This window comes from Martes martes, assembly GCF_963455335.1.
Source record: "Martes martes genome assembly, chromosome: 10".
Classification (NCBI taxonomy): Eukaryota; Metazoa; Chordata; class Mammalia; order Carnivora; family Mustelidae; genus Martes; species Martes martes.
The window spans coordinates 106,570,391-106,593,624 of record NC_137898.1 but is presented as its reverse complement, the minus strand read 5'-3'; positions in this window follow the sequence as shown (position 1 = coordinate 106,593,624).

Sequence of the window (23,234 nt, the reverse complement as noted above, 5' to 3'; positions counted from 1 at the left end):
TAAGGTTAAAGTTTAAAATAGGATCTAGCACAATGTTTTGCAAACAGAGGATATTTGGCAAATGTATGCTGACTGGCTCAGAGACACTAAGTCCCTGACTCCATATTGTTCCAGCATCGTCTCCATGTCCTGGGCCACCTAGATTTCCACTATCCTATCTTCCCAGCTGAAGTCACTCAGGTACTGGGATTTGCCCAGAGGGATATCCCCAGGGCTATTTGCTCAAAGGACTTCACTCTTACGTTTTGTTATCAAAGGAGTTAGAATTCAGAGAGGACTTCCCTACAGTAAGGGAAATGGGATGCTGGAATGGAAGAAGGAGGCTAACAGTGAGATCACCTTGACCTTAGAGTTGTTTACCCTGACTGTCTGCAGAGAAGAGGTAGATTAGGGTTGAGTACCAGATACTTCCCTAAAAATACATGGGGAAGCCTAGGGAGAGAGCAGAGGGAGGAGTCTGGTAAGGCTGAAACTAGTTCTGAATCAGGCATTAGTAGGAAGCCAAAACTGGGAAAGCTTATCATTATTTAAAACTCCCATTAAGACTCTATGGTAGGGCGGGTGCTAATTTCAGGAAGTGACGGAGTAGTTGTAAGTACCCAAAGTTAATTGATGGTTTTAAGGAAGAAATAGAGTGTAGGTACCACTGCGTCATAAACCCATCATTGGAGAAGAGGAAGACTATTAATTCTCATGATTCCTCATACCACAGGACAGAAAAGTAATAGTTCAGGTTGTGTATGATGAAATCTAATGCTGTGGCATAATTTTTTCTCATCGATTGGTTCTCAGCCTATCTGCGGTGATTTATAGGAATAACGGGGAGGGAGTGCTCATGGCAGGATGGCCGGGGCTGGGGAGGTTTATGTGCAATACTGGTTTCCAGAGTTAATAGATTTTCAATTAGGGCCTATGGAATAGTATTATGCTCCTGGAGTCAGCAAGCCTAATCCCTCTCCTAGCTCACCAGATCCCACCTGCCACTCCAAAATAGACATTTGGGCAAGATGGGAAAGGCTCTTACCTCGGTCAGTATCCTGGGATAGGTCTGGCTGGAGGGAGTCTAAGTCCCATATTCCATCAATAGAAACCTAATGGCCCTAAACTACTCATTCCTTTATCCCTGAAGCTGAAAATCTGGAAAAGATATGGCACACAGAACCAGAATTATACCTACTCTACTCAGAGTAATGTGGTAGCCCAGCAGAGATTTGATCCAGGAAACAGAGTCTAGGCTAGGAGACAGGAGATCACAACAGAGGTCATGGCTGAGAGTCTAAGCAGGAAGGAAACAGTTGAAGAAGTCCTCAGGCTGAGGAACCAGAAAAAAAGAAAGCATCAGTGTTTAACAAAGAAATCCCCAGTTCAGGCTACAACCACTTCATTATCATTGCATCTGTTTGTTTGACACAAACAAGCACTCATATCTATTAAATAAATGAATGAAACAAGTTTGTGGGGTCTGCAACAGGGATAGCAGGGACCTTTAGCACTCTGAATATTTACCTATTCCTCCACCTCTTCAGGCCCCTGCCCCTAAGTGGGGCCAGTGACTGGGCCAGACCACTAGACTATGAGTAGAAATGATGTAAGACATTTAAAGTTTGGTGCACAATTCTCCAGCCATCACTTACCTTATAGTGGTGACTGTGGGGACTGCATGTTCCAAATGACATAGTTCAAGACATAGGGACTTTCATCAACTTGTGTTCTTTAATGCCCAAGTGGAACAGAGCTCTTTCCTCTCCTTCTAACTAGTGTTGGATAGATAATGGGAGTGAGAAATAAACCTGTGTTTTCCTTAGCCAATCCTGAACAAACACAACACGCTAGATTTGCCAATTTTCTTTGTCGGCTTGGGCTTCTACAACAACGGTCTTAAACAACAGACATTTATTTCTCACAGTTCTGGAGGCTCAGAAGTCCAAGATCAAGGTGGCAGCAGGTTTGGGGGTCTAGTGAGGACCTGCTCTCTGGGTTGTAGGTGGCCATCTTCTTGCTGTGTGCTCCCATGTCATTTCCTTGGTGTGTGCACTCAAAGAAAGGGAGCTCTGGTGCCTCCTCCTCTTCTTATGAGGACGCAAATCCCATTATGGAGGTTTTACCCTCATGTACTGGAGGTTAGGGCTTCAATATATGAATTTTTGGGGAAAGCAAATATTTAATTCATAACTCCAGTTCAATCCAGTAGTTTCCTTCCAACCCTCCTTTCTTACCCTCTTGCAAAAAGACCTCTTTCTTTTAACATTATGTCATCGGGTTCATTATCCTTTAACTCTTTTATTCATCTTTGTCACCATTATCTTCCACCTTCCTTTCACAGCCCTTGTTCATTACAGAATTTATTAGCTGGCTCAAAAATTTCTTTTTCTCTTCGGCTCCTGCCATCATTTGTTTCACATATATATCTATTATCTGTCCCAAGTCTTAGTTTCAGAAGTTCTTGACATCATCAACGCCAACAACATTCATGTCCAGTACCTTCAACCAACACACTCTAGACCCTGACTCTTCCACCTTTGGATATGCAAATTCCAATAGCCTAACTTTCTTTCCCCTCCTCTCCCACCACAATGTTGTTACACCTCATTGAGGCCTCTAATCCTTCAAGTCCAACCTACGTATCTGCCTCCTCTAGTGTACCCTAAGCTCTCTGAAGTCAACGAGTGTTCTCAGCACTTGTCACAGTGCATAGCCCAAGGAGTCATGCCGAAGATATTCATGAAAAATCAATGAGCAAAGTGGCTGTCCCTGCATACCTGGTGGGTTGTTGCCCACAGCCTCTTAAAGATGTTCTTGGTAAAAGACACAGATTCCCCTCAAGAGTATCTGGACAGAAACCAAAAGATCAGATTTCTAATTCTGGCTCCATCCCTAGTTACCTATGTGGTCTTGGACAAATCTCTGACCCTTCCCTGAATCTCAGCTTCCTTTTGTCTCCCCCTCACCACCTTTTTGGTTGAATTGTTAATGGGAATCAAATGAAATCATGAATGTGAAAATGATTTTAAAATGTAAAGAGCTTTACAGTCATACAAGAATCATTATGAAAATACCAATGGATTTCCTGTCCCTCAGTATGTACTGACTTAGCAGATTCATACTCTTCCTTATGGAGGAAAAGCTGTGAAAATGTTGAGGGAATCAAGTACCCAAAAGCCAAAGATGAAACATCAGGGACTGAGATCAGCACAACCTGCTACTCTCAGCCTTCCATATTCCTTCATTTACCAAACATTCAATGATTTTCTACTATTTTCAGTTACTCAGTATGGCATAGGCTTTGCCCTTACGGAGTTCAGTTTTTCCATGGGAACAGATGAGTAAACGACTAATTGCTACCAGTGTGATAAAAGCAAAACAGGAGTAAGTGCCGGATGCTGGAGGTGCAGGAACCGTTAATTCTCTCTGAGGATCCTAAGAGAGGGGTCCCATGCTCTTGGCGGCTAACGGGATCAGCTTTCCTGCGGACACAGTGACGAGGCCAGGTTCTGGAGGAAACAGGTGTATGGAGAAAGAATTAAACACAAGTGGACTTTAAGCCCGTTTCCTTAGCTTCTCCCCGGTCTGTGCCCCTTGCCCAGGGACTACCTGGCCACAGCCACCGAAGACGCAGGTGTGTGTATGGTTACTCCTCCCGACCACCCTGTGAGGTACAGGGTCAACGCTTGCCTCTCTGAGTGACAGTCAGACCTCTGAGACCAAACTCTGCATTCTCCTCACCGTGTCACTGCCCATCATACCTGGAAAAGATGTCATGTCAGAGCCTGAGGAGGAGGAGGAAAGCCAATTACAGATGCCTCTGAAGCATCTGTAATTGGCTTCAGAGCTTTAGGGCAGAGTTACTGTCCAGGTGACCAGCCTGCCTCCAATCAGAATCCTTCCTATACCAGTGGCTCCCTGTGGCGCAGGCCAAACTGATCTATACCTCATTATGTCAGATTCCCCAGCCTCGCCCAACGCAAATTAAATGCTATCTGCACAGGAGCAGCCCCTAGGCACTGCATTCCCAACTGGCCAGGCAGCTGGGGATGACAGGGGGATTTGCAGTGACTCCCACTGATGACAACCTGACAAGGCAGGTGGACCCAGAGAATATGCTGCGTGGCAGACAGCCTGTCCTCCCCCTCTCAAGGGGCTCGGGTCTTTCTCCCTGGATTTTTAGAGGCTTCTGAGCCACCCCAAGAATGGCACATTCACCCCACTTCTTCTTGGACAGAAGATCCTGAGAAAGACACAGACCCAGTCATCATACTGCCAACAGGGTTCCAGAGCATAGTTCGAGCAAACAGTTGGGGCATTTCGAGTAACCTGTGGACAAAAGATATTGGGGCTTCAAAGCTAACCTCTTTCTTTACTCTTATCCTGACCCCCTAGGTGCGTGTCTCTGTCTCTCTCCTCAAGTGTGCGTGGATGTTGGGGGAGGGTTAGGAATACCCAGATGTAATTTCTGATAGCAAAGTTAGCATTTTCAATTACTTTCCACTCACTTCTCCCCCTACCTTTTATACTTTTAACTATGAAAACTCCTAATAAATGTCCATTTAGCCATACAAACAGGACAAGCTGGGTAACAAAAGATAGTAAATTTTCATTAGCCCCATGTTCTGCTTCCTCTTATGCCCTTCCCCAATCACGGGCTTCCCAGTTGACATGGGTGGCATTCATAGGTTGGCTTAGAAGAGACCACATTATCAAAATCCACCGTGAACAACCTACCATCTCGGAGCCCTCTCAGTGTATGTGACCATGTCTGGAATTGTGAGAGGGATGTCCCTGTTTGCAGATGGGGCACCAGATGCAAGGCCTCAGGAAAACTCAAGGGGACAACTTTCTAGAATTCAGGGAGGTTTGAGGTGTGGGAGTACACACACTCCTTTTTCATCCCCAGGAAGAGGATGACCGAGACAGAAGTAATTGTGCTATAATAGTGACCTCCACAAAGCTTACAATCAGGGAGTCCATGCATCTGAATATTGCCATCTTCCTCACAAATAACATACCCCGGGATAGGTTATGGGGTCTCTAAGCTTCAGCATAAACATTATACATTTTCCTCTCTTACCAGCTTTACTAGGTGGCACCTTATTTTGAACATTATTTCTGTTTATTTATTTATTTGTTTATTTTTAAGGATTTTATTTACTTATTTAACAGAGAGAGAGAGGAAGAAAGCACAAGCAGGGGGAGTAACAGGCAGGAGAGGGAGAAGCAGGCTCCTAGCCAAGCAGGGAGCCCAATGTGGGGTTTGATCCCAGGACCCTGGGATCATGACCTGAACCGAAGACAGACTTAACTGACTGAGCTACCCAAGTGCCCCAAAACATTATTTTTATACTCAAACAAATACCTATTATGAGGAAAATGCAAGATTCCCAAAATGTAAAATACATTTTTACAGTATGCCACGAGGTTAAGAGGAATTTTGTGCCTGTAGCAGTCAGCTTCAGACTACACATACCCTTTCATTCTCCAGTAGGACTATTTCACTAAGAAGTTGAGAGGTCTTTCCACTCAACAGTTCCTACCATCATGGAGCCTGACACTTGGTATAAGGGTTAATCTTTTCCAAGGATCTCTTGGAATCATTCCTCAGCATCTTGGCATACCTAACTTTGGGCCACTTTTAAGATGACTCTGGTTCAAAGTCTGTCCCTCCGGAATGCTGAAGAGGAGCCTGACACCACCTGAGACATGAAGGTCCTCTTTCTTGGCCTGCAGTGACCCCAGGATACTCTCAAACACACCTGACCAAGCTTCTAACTCAAAGGTTGAGCTCTGAGAAGATGTAATTGCCCCTGAATACCCGAATGCCACCCTCTAAGTTGGGAAAACCCAATCATACTCATTTGAAGGGGCCTAGCATGGAGCCAAGAACAGAATCAATGTTCATTTTCTTTCCACTGAAAAAGAAATGACAAAGGAAGTTGTCTGGCAGCCTTTGAACTTGAGGAACACTGATTTATTGGACATTTGGCAGGTGGACCTGAATCCCCAGGCCTGACTTCTTTCCCCTGCTTTCCCTTTTCCTTCCTTTTCCCCACACTCATAGCAAAGGAGAGTGTGAGCTCTCCCTGTAGATATTTTCAATAGCACTGGGGCCTTAACTGAGGCTGAATCGAGGTTTCTGAATCTCAGGACCGATTGAGGCCCAGGGCCAAACTCTCTGGATCAGGTCAGATCTGAAGGAAGAAGGTCTCAACCCTGTTGCCTGTCCACTGTAGTAGGGAAAGAAAAAGAAAAGCCAGAAGAACCACTGTACCCTCAATAAAAACCTCAGGTGGAAATTTTTAGGTCAAGTCTTACATGGCACTAGACACACTTAATATTAATGCAAATCATGGGCTCAAAACAAGGTACTTTTCCACTTCTGTTTTTCACATGGTTCCTCTGTTTTTCCCTTCTTTTGTGCAGAGGGAGAGGGCTCTCTGTTTAGCCCCCAGATAAAGTATGTGAACGGGTTGAGAACATACCGCCCTGAAATATGCCGCTTTTGCCTGTTGATTATTTTGAACTGAAGTTGCTTGACAAACAGCAGGTGCAGAAAGGGCTCTGACCTCCCTCCTACCTAAAAGCAAGACATGACATTTCCCATGAGCAAGTGCTCCCTACACCAGGAAGAGAAGAACATTCTTATCACCAGAGACTGGGAGTTGATGCTGAAATGGATCTGCATGAACAGACCTACAGAGTAACCTTGATTTTCCATTAGCTCCCCCACAGATCTTATAGTCACTGTCCCACAGCTTTCCATCCCTAGAAGCTTAAATTTCTTTTCCTTTGTCTTGTCACGTCTCCACAAATGGATGGTTCTTTGTAAAGAAGGCACATAACCTCTGAGTCCCAACCCCTTCTTTGCATCTTCATTTTTCCTACGAAATACTAAAATTTTCCTATAAATAGTAAAGATATTAAAGAAAATGTGTATGCTTTTCTCCTATTAATCTGTCTTATGTCAGCTTAAATCTCAGGCCAGCCACAGAACCTAGGAGAGTACTAGAAAAAAGTATTTCCTCTTCCACATACACCTGGATTCGTCTAGAACCAGGTATAACTACCTGGATTCTCCCTGTTCCTTTTTGCATCCAAGAAGCTGAGGCAGGTGTACACCCTGTGGCTGTTCACACGTGTCCACATGGAAGCCAGCTCAGTGTTTCTCTTCTCCTCTCTGTCTGCAGGCCAGGGCAACTGAAGTTTGTGTCTGGAATTTGGTTTTGGGATTTGGCTTCAGCCACAGTCTCCAATCGGTTTTTGCCATCGCCATGCTGTTTCATAGTGGTACTTCTCTTCCCCTTTGGTTATTGTTCTTTGTGCACATACCCCATCTGTCAGCTCCTTAGAGGGTAGGAGGGTAGTGACTCCCTGGACACTAACAGTGATCGTCGCTAGCAGGAGAACACGGACAGAATGACAGAGATCACACAAATCTTCCACACTCGCACTTGTGTCCTACCCCGCAACTGTGGCAAGGTCCATTTGGCTAGTATTCATGTTTATCACATGTGGAATCTCAATGCTCAGAGAGTCAAGTCAACTGATGATGACCAAAGCAACTAGTCTGTGGCAGAGCAAGGCTCGGGGTCCAGGCTCCGGAAGCAGGATATACAGTGGAAAAGATGCAGGCTTTGGAGTCAGCTGGACCCACTACTTGAGTACCAGCTCCCCAGCTTCATTGCCTTCTGATTCGTAGAGGATGTGGGGAGGGTCAGCCTGACCTTGTCCCTCAGCTCCCACGTGGCTTTCTCATCCCCCTCTCCTGCTGCTGCCCACAGAACCTTCCCTCCCCGCAGTGGCAGCCTCACTTCTCCCAAGAACCTTCTCTCTGGATCAGAGGATGAATTCAGGATCAGCCCAAGGGAGAGGAGCTTTACAGAAATACCCATCTGGTTCCCATAAAGAGATGGGGGGGCGGGGAGGATCTGGATCCTCCCCATCAGCCCCTGCAGCAGGGACCCTTCCCCTTCCCCAGTCTCCATTGTTAGGCAAACAAAGTCCTTGGTTCTAGGGTGGCTTGAATGCAAATTGAATTAAGTCTCCATCTGTTAGTTTATTCATTGCCGAGTTTTGTGTTTTGTTTTATTTTTTTTTTTGTTTTTTGGTTTGTTTTTTTTTTTCCTTTTTGGACTCTCCACATTTCATACTTGCTAATGAGCAGATCAAATAGCATCAGGGGCTGTGGGCAGGAGGCAGCTCTGTTCTGCTGGGAGCCCCAGTGTGCTCTCTGACACCTCCCAGAGATACCCCTCCCCTCCTGTCCTCCCTTTGGATTCCTGCTGCTTCAGCCCTCCTAGGAAAAGTGCCCAAGCTGTTGATTCAAAATAGATATTCATTTGCATGGAATTAGCATGTTGCTCTTTTAAAGTTCAGTTCAGTTCCGCCAACAGGCCCACCATCCCAGGCCCTCTAGGATGTGGTAAGGGTATCTGGCTTGGGGGAGGATGTGGAGCATATACTGCAGGTGGTCCTGCAGGACAGTGGTCTCTAGAGGGCCATTCCTCGGTGGCAGCCTCTGAGCTCTGCTGTTTGCTTGCAGGAGGCTGGGAGGCACCTTTGAGACAGGTGCCTCTGGCCTTCACCCAGGCTCTGTCACAGTGTTAGAAATGGCTGCCCTCAGTCCCTGTGGAACATTTGGTTGAGGGGAGAGGGTGGAGGAAGTAAGAGCCCTACAGCATCTGTGAAAATACCACAACAATAAGAATAATGAAAATACCCATTTATTGAACTTACATTTTAATTCTAACACTTATCAAAATCTTTAAAGATAAATAGTATCATATCATATCGTTGGGACTCTTTCAAGTGCAAGTATCTGAAAACGTGTCTAATAGACTAACGAAAAAAGGGGCGAGGAGGGAATGTTGTTTTATGTAACTAAAAAAATCCAAATCCAGGGTTTTAGGTGGCAGGCCCTTCTCGATTGAACAGCTCAAATGATGTCATCTGGGCTTGGTCTGCCTCCCTCTCTCGGCTCTGCTATCCCGGGTCTGGAATCACTCTGAGGCAGCGTTCCTCAGTTTGGTAGCTTCCAACAGCCCTGGATTTAGGCTGAGGAGTAAATGAAAAACCTTCTCTTTTTCAATGATTTGAATTCAGGTCGGATGCCGGGTTTTTATTGGCAGAGATTAAGTCACATGATCCCCTGTGAGCCAATCACTGTAGCAGGAGGCGCAATGCCTATTGGCCTGAGCCATGTGGGCGTGCCTGGAGAGAACCCAAGTGGCATCAGTGCCCCCTACCCTTTCAAAATTCCAGGCCTGTGTCAGGGCAGGGGATTCTCATGAGAAAATTGGGTTCCTGTTTATAGAAGAAAGAGGAATGGACACTGGGTGGCAAAAACAATAAATAGCCATTGCAGATACCATGCCCCTTTATAGAGGAAGAAAAACACCCAAAAGGTCCATCATTTTCCTGGGGGTCACGTGGCTAGTGAACTGCTGGTATTCAAATCTAGAGTTGATTATCTCCAAGTCACACGCTGCATGTCATCCTTCCTCCTACATTGAGTTTCAAGAGGGAAGGAGAAGTATATACGACAGAAAAACTGAGCTGATGTAATGGAGACCGAGCTTCCCAAATGCCCGGATGTACTGCAAAAACGTCATGGGAGAAGAGGAAAGTCTTTAATCCATTGGATAGGACCACCTCATGATGGAAGTCATTTTATATTCTAGAGCAAGAAGGGATCTCAGGAGATTTCAGATCATTGGAGCTGACATGAACCACCTGGCACAGTTCCTTCACGTCCCTCCCTATGTGCCCCTTGGTGGGTACCGGAGACCACATGTTCTCTGCCTTGAAGAGGGGCATGTGTGTCTGTTGATCTACGAGGGGGGAAAAAAAATAGGGAATTGACTTTTACAGTCTTCTGTGTTTCTGTTATTTTCTTGGCCACTAATTTCCCATAAATATCCCCAATACTGTTAATGCCCAGGGCTGCCCTGGCTGAGAAATTCACAGTGGGAGCTGATACTCCTTCAACCCTGTCTCTGCTATATTCCCCTGTGCATTTCTCAGGATTCTTTGATGGCAAGCAACAGAAACCTCCTCCGGGTAATTTAAGTGAAGGGTCCCGGGTAGTCACAGAACCCAGAGAAAAATCTGAGCAAATAGGCTGCAGGAAGGACAGAAAGCAAGACCACTCCAGGGATATTAGAGGTTATGAGCTGGGCCCCAGATGAGAAGGCAAATTATATTGGATTTAACCTGCTCTTTCTCCTCATCAAGCCTTGCCTCTCTGTGCAAGGTTTTGTCTGCACAGGGAAAGGTGACTTTTTCTTTGCTCAAAGATTCCTCAATTCCCTTAGCTGTGTGCCTTTTGTAGGTATCACAAAGGCTAGCAGTGGGCCTGGAAGTAATAAACAATCTTCTCAGGTTGCTGCCATCAAAATACATCAGCTCCAGCCATTTTTGACCTTGTATAATTCTACTCACAGTTCATATTCTGAAAGATTGGCTAGCGCCGCGACCTGGTTAGTCCGTGCTGGGTTACCCTCCAGCCCTGGTCCAAGTCTTCTGTAGTTGCTGCCAGGGCTCCTTGCTCCTGGTGGGGGTCCTGTCATGACCAAAGGCATGCAACCTCTGGGGGCGGTGGGACACAGGCTTAACCCTTATTAGGCTGGGTTCCTGGGGGGCTGCTTGTGGCAAAAGCCTGGGGTTAGGTCCAACCTGGTTTCAGCTTCGATCCTTCAAGCATTGGCGGAGCGCCTCTTTCCACGCGGTGGGACATCAGTGGATTTGTCCACCCTTCAAAACTATTTGGTGCCACCCAGGGTCTGGAGGTTTCACAAGGAAGGAATGTGAACAGATGGCATAAGTTGGGCAACAAGGTGGGTAAGGGTGTAGAAGGGCCATGGGGAGAGAGTAAGCAGGAGTCAAGTGGAAGGGATTTGCGTGCTTTCAAAGGCTGCTAGGCAACTGTAGTCAGTTTGCCAGTGGGTCAGCATCTTCCCACTGCACTGGAGGAACCTCTTGTCATGGCTGTGAGGGAGCCCAGTGCCCACAATTGCAGGTACTTGCCTCTGGGAGGAGCACAAGAAACATTGTTGAGAATGTTTTTAAAAAAACAAAAACAAATAAAAAAAAAACCCAGACATAAAAAAAACATTTATTTTTCAAGTAAATAATAATCATAATTTAAATTAAAATCTATTATTAACTTAAGCTTAAATTTACTTAAGTACATTTTATTTACTAAAAGAAAGAGAGAGAGATTGGTGAGCTTGATCCCCTGACAGACATTCTCCTGGAGACGGCACAGGATCAGGAGTCGGGGTGGAGTGGGAGGAGGCAGAGCCCCCAAAGGAAAATGGGCATTCTTTAACAAAAGAAGAGACAACATCGCTGTGCCAACAAAACCAACAGGTATCCACCTCACCCCACAGGCTGAATAGGAACCAAGTGTTCTCCCATCCTTACTCTGGCCATATTACCAAACCCCAGAAGCAATCATGCACACTGACTTCCTTGTGGACGGCGCCCCCTGGAGTTGTGCAGTGGAGAAGACTTATCTCTTCCTTCCCTATTTCCTGCCTTACCCGTCTTTCCAGATAGAATATACACAGGGCTGCGGCTGTTATATGTCAGGCCTTTTGCTGTTGGGTCAGGTAGATCTCTCAGCCCAGCATGATGTGGGAGAATCCCCGTTTATGACTCTTCCTGTCTTTTTCTTTCTTATCACCCAAGGAAAGGAAGCCTAGGTCTTCAGAACAAGTTGGCCCCACTTGGATGATCCCTTCCATCCCCCTCTTTTAAGTTCCCTAATCTGTATCCCACATTCCTCCCTCTGAAAACCACCCCTGCCCTACTAGAGGAAGCTGTCGGCTCCTCCTTTGCTTCTGTGTCTTGCAAACTTAGAGCCTTTACTTGAATAGAATGCTAATGAAGGTTTTTCTCTAGTTGTAAGAAGAATGGAAATGGTGAGTGCTCTAATTTCAGTTCATTGTTCTAGACTGATTTCCTTACTGGTTATGTTAGAAACAAACACCCTAAAGTGTTATTTTTCCCCAGCTGACCTCACCTGAGAAAAGCAGAACCTTCTTTCTATGTGTCTTTGACCTTGGTTCCTTTAAAAAAAAAAAAAAATTACCTGTGAATTACTGTGCGAAGCAGCTTTTGACCCCTTCTCGAGCCTGGCTTACATTGTAAGAGCCATCCCATTAGCCCTGAGTGGCTGTGCCTGAGCCATCTGGGATGGCAGAAACCAGGTCCTATTAGATTCCTTCCAATCCTCAAATCTCTTTTCTGATAGAAGCAGGCAGGGGTTGGCCTCAGTTCATCACTACACATTTTTTGTTTTATTTAATTCTGGTCCCCCTGCTCCCGATTCTCCCAACTATAAACCTTGCTATTCATTTCTGTTTCTGCCCTTAGCTTGACCTTTAGACTTACCTCAGGGCACCGCTTTTGTACCTCCTTCCTTGCTATCTCTTCACAACTTTCGGCTGTTCTTCTCTTCTGCTTGGCCTGCTGCTGCTGGACCAGATATAATTGTGGGTATTTTGTCACATTAGGGAGCTGTCTAGAAAGCAGGGAGAAGAGATAGAGGAAAGTGAAACAAAGGACAGGTATGTTTTGATGAAAGCCAGTTTCATGGAAATGTGAGTTTCCTGAGGGAGAGCCATAGCAGGGGCCCCGCTGCTCTTGACCAGATCGATGGTTCGGTGGAATGGGAGAGAAGGGCCAGTGCTGGAAGCTCCTGCTTCCATGAAACCATGAAAGTCGATTTCAGTGCACAAGGCAGGCTATGCCTAACCCCGTCTAAGGAGCAAGATCACCCATATGCCGGCCACCTAACTACTCAACCTCCCCTACAACACGGACCCAGCAAGAAGAGCCCCTGACTGGGCGGGAAGGAGATGAAGTACCAGGCAAGGACGGACCCAGACATGATGGTAGGCGGCTGGCCTGTGTGTATTAACTATGGGAATTTGGGCAAGTTACTTAACCCCTCTGAGACTCACTCTTTTCCATCTGCAGAATGAGGGTCTTGATAGAATCTACCACATGTGGTTACTCTGAGGCTGGCATAACGTAACATACAGCTTTGTGCCTGGTACATAGTAAGTGCTCAGGGAAAAAAAAAAGACAACCACTCTGATCTTTCCTGGCCTTATTCCTTTCCTCTCTTCCAGCTTATATATTTCCAAGTTGAGAGGAGGGGATGTGATTAAGGCAGGAAATGAGAAACAAATTAAATCTTTTTAGCATATCTTTAACCTGAAGTTTTTGCCTTTGATTCAAGGAAACATGAAAAGAAAGGGGGCTTCTTTGTGATTCTAGCTTTTTTTCTTTTTCCTCCAAGAGGAAACCATCACAAAGACTCCTGGCAGCTAGAGCACTGAGCCAGCGAGCCTGGACCAGAGGAATGGTGCTGCCTGCTCGCTGCAGCGGGAACCGGCCACAGAGACAGATCTCATTAATGCTAATGGCCTTTGTGCAGCTAATTAGCACCATATCACACTCAATATTTACCCTTGTCTGCCTACAAAGTTCCACTTTCTCCTTGGGAAACAAGCTGTTTCTCTACCTGACTTGTGGCAAGGAAAACCCCTGATGCCAGCGACACTTCATCTCTGCCTGGACTTGCAGGCTGGAAGATAGAGGTGGGGGCCACCACCTAGGGGCCTGGGGAGGACGGACAGAGGGAGCTCCTGATTCCCATTCCAGTCCTGGGTGGAGCGCTAGGCAGCTGGAGTCCTTGCCCACCGAGAGCGCCATTTTCATGATTCAGCCAAGCAGCTGACAGCCCCAAGTGTCCTCTCCACAACTGCCCTGTGCTGGCAGCACAGAGATGAATAAGGTGTGGCCTCTGCTGGAGGATGTGTGGATGCGACTGACTTGCCCCCCTGTGATAATGAATGAGCCAAGCGCAGAGCTGGGTGTAGGGGAAGGAACACTGAGGCCAGACCAGCCGAGTCAAGAAGGGCTTCCCAGAGGAGGAATCACAGAGCCATCCAAGCACCAGGAACCCTGAGCAACAGCGCCATCTGCACTAGAGAAATTTGGTTCCCTTAGCCCGCCTCCCCCTCCTCTGAAGCAACAGACTTGGAATCTGAGGGAGGGTCACGGCTCTGACTCCCGGTCCTGCGTGGAGGGCTGCGGGCAGAGATGCTGCCTCTGGATGCTGGGTTTTGGAGACACCAGGCTCATGATGGCTCCATTAGCAGGCACGGGGGCCACTTCCCTTAGAGAGACCCCCAGCTGGCCCCCAACTTGCCACCTTGCTCCACAGTTAGCTCCAGTACTAACTGCACAGATGACCGTGGGCCGGTGGTTTTTCAGCATACCCCAGGAGATGTGCCATGACTGAATTTTGCCCCCCACCCTGGCAAAATCACATGTTGAAACCCAGTCCCCAGTGTGATAGTATTAGGAGGTGGAACCTTTGGGAGGTGGTTAAGTCATGAGGGTGGAGTCCTCACGAATGGGTTAGTGGCTTTATGAAAGGAGCCCCGGAGATGTCCCTCACCCTCTTCCTACTGCGTGAGGACACAAGAGCAGGCAGCAGTCTGCAACCTAGAAGAGAGCCCTCACTAGAACCCAACCCTGCTGGCAGCCTGACCCTCACACTTACAGCTTCCAACTATGAGAAATAAATTTCTGTTGTTTATAAGCCACTCAGTCTGTCTGTGGTGCTTTGGCATAGCAGCCCAGACTAAGACAAGATGTGGGCTCAAAACAAACCCTTCCAACCTGTGAGGTGGTTGCCTGGCTAATGCCCACCCCTGAAATGCATAGGAATCCCCGACCTGCCACCAGCCATGGCCAAACATAAAGTGAGCCTGGTCCATGCAGAGCACCGGGAGAGAGCCTGCCCCTTCCTCCCACCTGCCCCCCCGGGAGCTCGGAGGGTTGGCTGGCTCCTGCTTGAGAGCAGGAGTTGAGACTAGAGGAGGACCTCTTGCTTGCAGGTGGCCTCTCATCAAACCCTGGGAGCTGCCCACACCCCGAGACACACACACGTCCACGCACCGCAGACCCTTCCTACAGCTCTGTTCACCAGAGCGCCACTGAAAGCTGTGTGGGAGGGCTTGTCCGGCAAGGCCCCGCGCATGCGCTCCCTGACATCCATTCTCTTGGGGCTCGGGGATTGCAGACCAAGCTGCAGCATCCGAGAAGGACCCAGTGTTGGCCGCTCTTATGTGTCATGCTGTAGCCGAGTCTATGCAAGGACAGTACAGGAGGAGGGTGGCTCTGGCTTGTCCCCAGCAGAGCGTCTTCAGTGTTCAGAGGCTGGAGCTTGCCCACAGCGTTGAGTTAGACCACAGAAGAACTGCCTTCTGAGAGGCATGCCAACCGCGCGGGCCGCTGCAAGCTGGGCTCTGCTTCTGGCCTCTGCTTCCCGGAAGCTGCTTCCATGTGCTGGCAACAGCTTTCCGCCTCCTTTCCACTCGTTCTCTCCCCAGCAGACCCTGAGGGCATTGTTTCAGGACAAAACTAGACGGTCAAGACAGAAACAGCCCTGGTGCCAGTGCAGATTCTGCCCCAGTAAGTCCTAACCTATCACCACTGACCCGGCCTGCAGTAGACCCAGACTTATGGCTGCCAAACACTAAGGCTGGGCCAGACTTGATCTGGAGATGGTTCCCCTACATAGAATCACTCCCCCCGCACACACATGTGCGCATACCTGGGCATGGGTGTATATACGCACATGGACACGTGGCCTCCCAGGAAAATGCCCAGCTGCTCAGAAAAGGGAAATGCACATATTTTTCAAATGTCAGACCCAGGAAGAAATCTAAAAGCCATCTAGCTTAGCATCCTCTTGACAGATGGTTAGAAATGAGACCCTAAGGGGAGAATTGCCCCGCCTGAAGTTGTCCAGCATTGTCAGCAGGACACCCTGGCTTCCTAACCCTTAGGACAGTGGTCTTCCTAGACCATCAGATGCACCCTGGCCTGTACTGTCAGTGACTGCAGCGTGTGCTCCTGCTGGTCCTTCCCTCTGCTGCAGAGCTGGTCAGAAGCTGACACACCAAGAGGAGGGGTTTCAAGCATTAGCCTCCATATGAAGTGGCAGGGCTATGTGTGATGTGATGGTTGGGAGCTCAGCTCTGACAGCTGCCCACCCAGGTCTGAACCCTAGTTCAATGACTGAGGAACTATACAACCTCCCTGGGCCTCACTTTCATCCTCTGCTAAATGTAATAGTAAAACAACCTACCTCATAAATTGTTATGCAGGTTAAATGAGTTAATATAGATTAAAGAAACTGGTACAGAGCAAGTACTATATGAATCTAGGCTCCTATTATTATCGTTGGAGTATTTATTATAAATGCATATTACAGACCCCATCCCTGGACAATCTTATTCAGTATATCTGCACTGAGAACCAGTCACCTGCCTTTCAGCAAAATTCCTTGTGATTTTAGTGCATGTGTGTGTGTGTGTGTGTGTGTGTGTGTTGGGGATGGGGGGAGAGTGACCTAAGGACCATATTTAGAGAAACTCAGCTTTCAAGGTTGAGGAACTCTGTATTAACTCCGCTCTGGTCTGTAAAAGGGTTTTGATGACCTTATGAGACCTTTTGTATGAATGCCTAGAACCATATTTCTCCAAGTTTGCTCTTTCCTGGGATGGCCTGCTAAAAGATTCATCCTTACATCCCACCTGTCACCTGCTGCTAACAACTCTTGGGCTTAGGAAGAAGATTTTCCCCAGCTCCCCTCCTAGGTGGTCTGCAGGTTCCCTGATGTTCAAGAGTTACTGACAAAGAACAGGTTTCCCAGGTGGCGCAGCCCAGAATGTTGGAATGCTGACTGCTTCAGGTCCCAGGGGCTGAGACTGCCATGGAGGGGGCTCAAGGCGCCGATCACTTCCCTCCACCTCACCCACTCAGGGCTGCCTCTCCACTGATCTTGGTCCCAGCCTGGGTGGCATTTCCATGGCGGCCCCTCATTTTCTGCCAAGAACAGAGCTGACCTCTCTGACCCACTGGCTCTCTGCCCAGCTGAGCAATAGGCAGCATCCGTGAAAACGGCTTTGCCCTTTTCCCTCTAGGACCGAGAGGTTGTGCTGAGGAGGGAGGAAGGGGACCAAGGCACCAGTGGGGGGGCTGCGGACACCATGCCTGGGAGCAGCCAGGAAGACAGTCCCCAGCCCAGGCAACCCCTCCCACCCTGCCCGGACCTCTGTATACACCTGCAAAGATAATTCAGTTACCAGGAATGCAGACCGGAGAGATAACCTGATTTAGAAGCTGCAACCCTTTGAGCTGAGGAGGGAGGCTATGGTGCAGGGGCAGCAGACAGAGAAAAAGGGTGTTGGGTGGAGAAGTGGTGGACATTTGCCTGGAAAGGGTGACTCTGGGGTCTGGGTCTGGAGACTCTCAATCCATCCAGGGGCTCAGCCCTTTGTGAATTCACTTTTCTCTAGAGAGTTCAGATAGCCATCATCAGGCTTATACAGCCATCCAGGGAGGAGATATGCTGAGAAACCTATAAAGTGTCAGGGAGGAAGAAACCTTTTCTGAGGCTTAATTTGAGTCATTGATCACCAACTACCCTTGGAACAAGTTATTTCAGTGTGATCTGTCATCTGTGAAAGCTGGAGGCAGGGCTGCTGCGGGGCCTGCTGGGGAGGAGGGCTGCAGAGGTGCTCCGGGTCAAGGTCGGAGACCTGGGGACCATTCCCTGCTCCTTCTCCTTCACACTGAGAGCCAGTGCCCCAGGACAACATGTGGGGGGCCATCCTTCCTCCACCCAGCTAGGGTCTAGGAGTCCTCTCTGCCTTTCTCACATCCCCATGTCCCAGGAGCACCCCCATAGTCTCCTTCCACTCCCCTGCATCTCTGGAGGGAGATGCTCTATGGACAGCAGACTGGCTGGCCCCTGAAAAGGATAGGAAGAGACTAAGGATCTCAGAAAGCAGCCCCCTTCATTTATCTCTGTCTCTTTTCCTGGCATAGGGAAATTCTTCTCTGCAAATCATTTATCTTTTTTATAACCTGCCTATTCTATGTCAAACGAATGCAAGACTTTGAAGAAGCTGAGGCCAGACCCAGAGTAGTTCCTCCGACGTGTTAGGCTAGATTTGTAGACTGGAGAACAGAGCAGGGACCCACCCACACCCCAGATGCCAGCTCCACCGAAATGCCAGCTCCGCTGTGGGACAGCTGTTCTCCACCCCGGAACAGCTGCCTCCTGGAAGCTCCCGCACTAACTAGGCAGCAGCGAGGCCAGCGGTGAAGGAGTTAACGCACAGCGCGCTGCTACCCGACCCCCTCCCTTCTCCCATTGGACCCAGATGAATAACCAGTCAGTAAGATGACCCCAATGGAAGAAGTCCAGAATTATCAACTCTGATCCCTGGGGTGTTTCCACTCTTCTCAGCACAAATCAAATCACTCAGAGTGAGGGTGGGGCTGGGGGGGGGGGAGGCCAGGGAAGCCCGCTCCCAAGGTTTCACAGGCTGGGCAGGGATCAGCCCAGGGCAGATCCCCCACCCCAGGGGCCTGAGACCCAGGAGTTGGATGGAAGAGAGTGCTCTGACCCCACCTGGCCCCCATTGGTCTAGAATCTCTGCATCTTTTCCCTGAGAATTTGTTAACTTTCCAGAAAAGTTATAACTTGGCTTTCACTAGCTCAGTAAGACCATGAGGAGCCTCCTCGCATTTACCTTAGCTGTCCCAGAGGAGAGGAATTAACCAGGGGGAAGGTAAGGATTGACAACGCACCGAAAAAATGCTGAACCCAGACTAACCCGGGGTGTGACAGGAACCAGAGACCTCCAGCCTCTCCCTCCACAGGAGGACTCACTTAGCTGCTCTCTGCTGTCTACTGTCTCCTCTCTCCGCCCTCTCCCTGCCCCCAGCTCCTGCCCAGTGGGCCTCCCCCAGCACCCGACAGGGTCTGCTGCCTGAGGCTTTGTGCTCTTGAAAGGCCTGCAGATTTATAGGCCTCAGCTGCAGCCTCTACCCCTGCCCTTCAGCCCCCTCGAAGCCACTGAACCACCCTCCTGAATCCGTCTCCTGGCTACACCCAGAGGTGTCTGACTCTTTCAGGCAGCAGTGTAGACTTCTTGGGGCCATGCTTGTGACCTATTAGTAGCTCAGGGGGCCTTGTCCATGAGAAAAACACAGAAATGTCCATTTTATTATAGCCCTCAGCTGTCTTTCTAGAATATTCTGCTCTGTAATAGTCCTCAGGCTAAACCTGCACTCAGGAAACCCCACCTCCCCACATCCGTTCAGCCAGTGTCCTCAATCCAGGGACAATATAAGCAAAGTCAAAGTTGTGGAGATGTGGACAAGTTATTTGTGTGGAGAGAGACAATGGCCGGAGGTGGAAATGTGGTGTCGTGAAAAGAGCCTCAGACTTGCACTCAGAGTCCTGGGTCCTGGCCCGTGGATCATTAACTAGGCATGGGCGCCAGGCCAGAGGCACACTTGTCTTGAGCTAGGTGAAGGGTGGGTTATGCCACTAACTGCTGAGGTCTCTCAGAGGATGAGTTAAAGAGCTGTCTCGGAAGCTAGAGGCATCCGTCACATAATCACTGAAGAGTAATGGGTTTAGAAGGCGAGGTGAGAATGGGCTAGGCAATGAGAGAGCCACAAGGCAAGCCAGGAGCTGGGAGCTGGAAGCAAGCCAAGGAAGCAGTGGTATACCCATGAGGCCCCAAGGCTCAAGAGGTCCAGCAGGAAGGTGGGTCCAGGGGAAGAGCTTGGTGGGTGATGGGCCAGAGCAAGGTCAGGAATGAGAGTGCCCAGCAGGGGCCTCGGGCTCCTTCCATTGGAGTCTGGCCAAGTCCTACCTGGGCTATCTGAGCTGAGTGTGTGATTCAGCTCTTAGCTCCGCTGGGGGGCAGAGCAGTGGGGTATCATAGAAAGACCACACAGTCCCTAGCCGCCCTTAATGGGTGAGCAGGTTGTTGAAGCTCCTTGAGCCCCAGTTGACTCATTTGCAAAATGTCTTTAATGGCAGTTGGCCTCTGATTCTAGATGTTGTGCCCCTCAGATCGTCTTCAGCACCCAGTGGTAGTTCCCTTGTCTAGATTACCACTATCATGTAATTTATTTCGTGTCATATCCTGAATAGTATGAATAATGTCATGAGAACAATGCCCACTTCTCAGGGTAACCATTCGTTACCTGAGACCTGGAGCTATGCTCAATCCCAGCTCCAAATTCCCCTGCCCCCAAGCCCGTCAGCTCTCTGTGCATCTACCTCAGCCCTTCCTCTCTGGGCCCAGTCTGAGCCCACAGGTGAACCCAGCAGGGGATGCAGCAGTGAGAATGAGGGGAAGGCAGGGGCAGGCAGGAGCACCAGGATGTCTTAGGATCATTCACGTGCATATCTGCTTAGATGCTGAGGGCAAAAAGATTAGCGTGACAATCTCCTCCTGAGAAGATAGTAGCCAGACATCAGTAACACCTTAAAGATTGGATACTTACTGTAGGTTTGGGGGAAAGTAAGTAATGTGTCAATTTAGGAATCACAGCTATGAGAGCAAGGGATGAGACACAAGTCTCTGTTTTTGTCACACAGCTAACCCCAATTCTGGCTCATATTTCAGGCTGGGCCCCTGTGAGGGAAGTGGAGCTCAGCGGGCACAGACAGTGGGCCTGATCTGGGGGCCAGCCTTGCCAGGACAGGGAGAAAGGCGGGAGCTGACCTGTCCATCTGTACCTCCAAGAAGGGACAGCTGCAAGGGCAACCAGTGGGTTCTGGCAGAGGGAAGCCTTTGCTGGGCAGCCAGGGTAGCTAAAAGTACTTCAATTGAAAGAAAAATGTCCTTATCCACCTAACTATTCTTCAGGACCAGCAGAGAAATTGACAGTGTTGATTCATTTAGCTCAGCAGTATTCAGGTCAAAATCAGTCTTGTCAAAAATCCATCACCCACACTCAATAAGTCAGAAAAGGGATACAGGCTCCCCGGGAATCAATCACACCCCAACAGGGAACAACTGAAAACAGATCTATCATGGCCTCTGATGGAGGCTTCCATTACTCAATGTGGTGTTTCCTGAATGTACCCTGGGGACCCCCCCAAGGTCATGGGCACCAGCCAAACCCCTAGCAGCAGCCAGAAGTAAGACAGCCCAAGAGCAGGTGGTCAATCTCTCTACAGCCAGACAGAAGTTTCTAGAACTTCAGTGCAGATTTCTATATGCTTACTTTTCACAGGATCAATACTTAGCTGGCTGGCATGGCCCTGCAGAAGTCATTTCATCCCTTCCTCAACTTTAGGAATCACTGTCACTTATTGCTCCTTCTATCCTCAAATCTGTGTGGCTGCCTCACATCTGTAGGAAAGGGAAAAAATAACAGCCTAGCAGTTCTCTGCTGTACAGAGCTCAAGAAAAGCAGAGTGGCCTCTGCAGAGCTCCCCTGACCTTGGGACCTCCCACAAGACATACGGAAGGCAAGACTTGCCACCCTCTGTGTTTCCAGGTCAGAAGCCAGCATCCTCCAAGACTGGCATTATGGCAACAGTGAGTCCCCCAGAGTCAAAGCAAGCGCATGAGTAGGGTCACAGAAAGTTCCTTGAGACCCAGAGGGTAGACACGGGTGGGTGCCATTTGTACCGTTCACTGGTTGTGTGTGCTTGAGCTAGTTCTTAACCTTCAGCACATCTCACTTTTATCATATATAAACATGAAAATCATAATAGTGGACATGTCTCGGGATGGTTGAAGAGTCAGTGAGACTGTGTGTGGAGAACTGGCCTACAGGGAACTGTCAAGAGGTGAAAACTTTTGTCAGACAAAGGTCCCTTCCAGCACTGAGCCTTTCCTTCTACTCCCATCTCCACCCCTCCCCCCCACCCAAGAACTTCTAGAAAGGTTCACGTGATTCATTCCTTCATTCATTTATTCGCTCAGGAAATATTTATTGACCATCGATTATTCTGCACCTGTTGTAAATGCTGGACGGATGGTGTACACATGAGGGGTCAGATAACCAATAATCAAATCAGATAATCACAAATAATAATAAAAGGCCCAAAGATAAGACAGAGAGGGTAAACAAGAGTAGCTGAGTTGGCATGGAGACTATTTAAGTTTGATTCACAGAAATCCTCCATGAAGGGGGGTACATTTGAGTGGAACCCCAAATGGAACAGGGGACTCAGCCACATGGCAGTGTGGAAGGAGGAGCTTCTGAGCAGTGAGAATGCGGAGGGCTGACAGGGACTGCGGGGAGGAACAGCCCAGAGAGGCAGGTGGACTGGAGGAGGCACCCCAGGGCTGCGGCTTTAGTCTAGTCCCTGCCTAGGGAAGAAAGACGGACCTGCCCCAGGAGCTCCCTGCAGGAAACAAAGGGCAATTCCAGAGAAGTCCCAGGCAGGACACAGGGCTAAGGGGCACTGCCTCTCCCTCTCCCCACCCCCATGCACCTGCTTCAAGAATGATGAGAGAACCAGTCAAGGGAGCTGCGAGGAAACAGGTAATGATCTCAATTTCACAGCTGGGTGGGTTGGGGCCATGCTGAGGGAGTTAGTTTCTGGGACACCAAAGAAGCTACAACTTCTCTGTCTTTCTATCTGGTTCATCCAGTCAGGTGGTCAGGATGAGTCCAGCCTGGGAATCCAGGCTCCAGTGCCCACACCCCAGGCCCCCTTACTGCACGGTGCCTGCACCTCCTCACACGCCCTGGTTCCCAGCCCACGCCTCGGGCTCCCAGACACACAGGCTCACCACGATGGCCCCTTTCTAAGACACATATAATATTCATAATGGTAGCTGCCATTTATGGGGTGCTTCCTTGGGGCTAGCCTCAGACTCTCACCATTAGTCTTAATACCAACCTTGGGAGGTGAGTGCTGTTATTCCCATTTCACAGATGAAGAAACTGGGATTCAGAAAGGTTAATTTGTCTGACACTTTATAGCTAAGGAGCAAAAGAGCCAGGATTCCAACCAGCTATGTCTGACTGCAAATTTCATACTCTAAACTATTTCTGTTCATTCTGAGGGTAAACTAATCACCACGGGCTGCCTACAGCAGTTGCTGAGGGAAAGGGGGAACTGACCCACAGTTCCCTCAGCAGAGGGCAAATGGATGGTACGCTCTGTAGGAATGTATGCGCCCTGAGACTCACACGGGGGCACCCAGTGGTAGAAGCACTGTTAGATGATCCTCCCCTCCCCTTAGGAGCTGTATCAGTCCTCCTTCTCCCAGGGCAGACTCTGCTGTCCAGCTGGGCATGAGAAAGTCTTCCAAGGCCCGCTATCAAGTAGACTATCCCTTACTCTTCCCACAAAGACAGACAAAACTATTGGAGAGCAA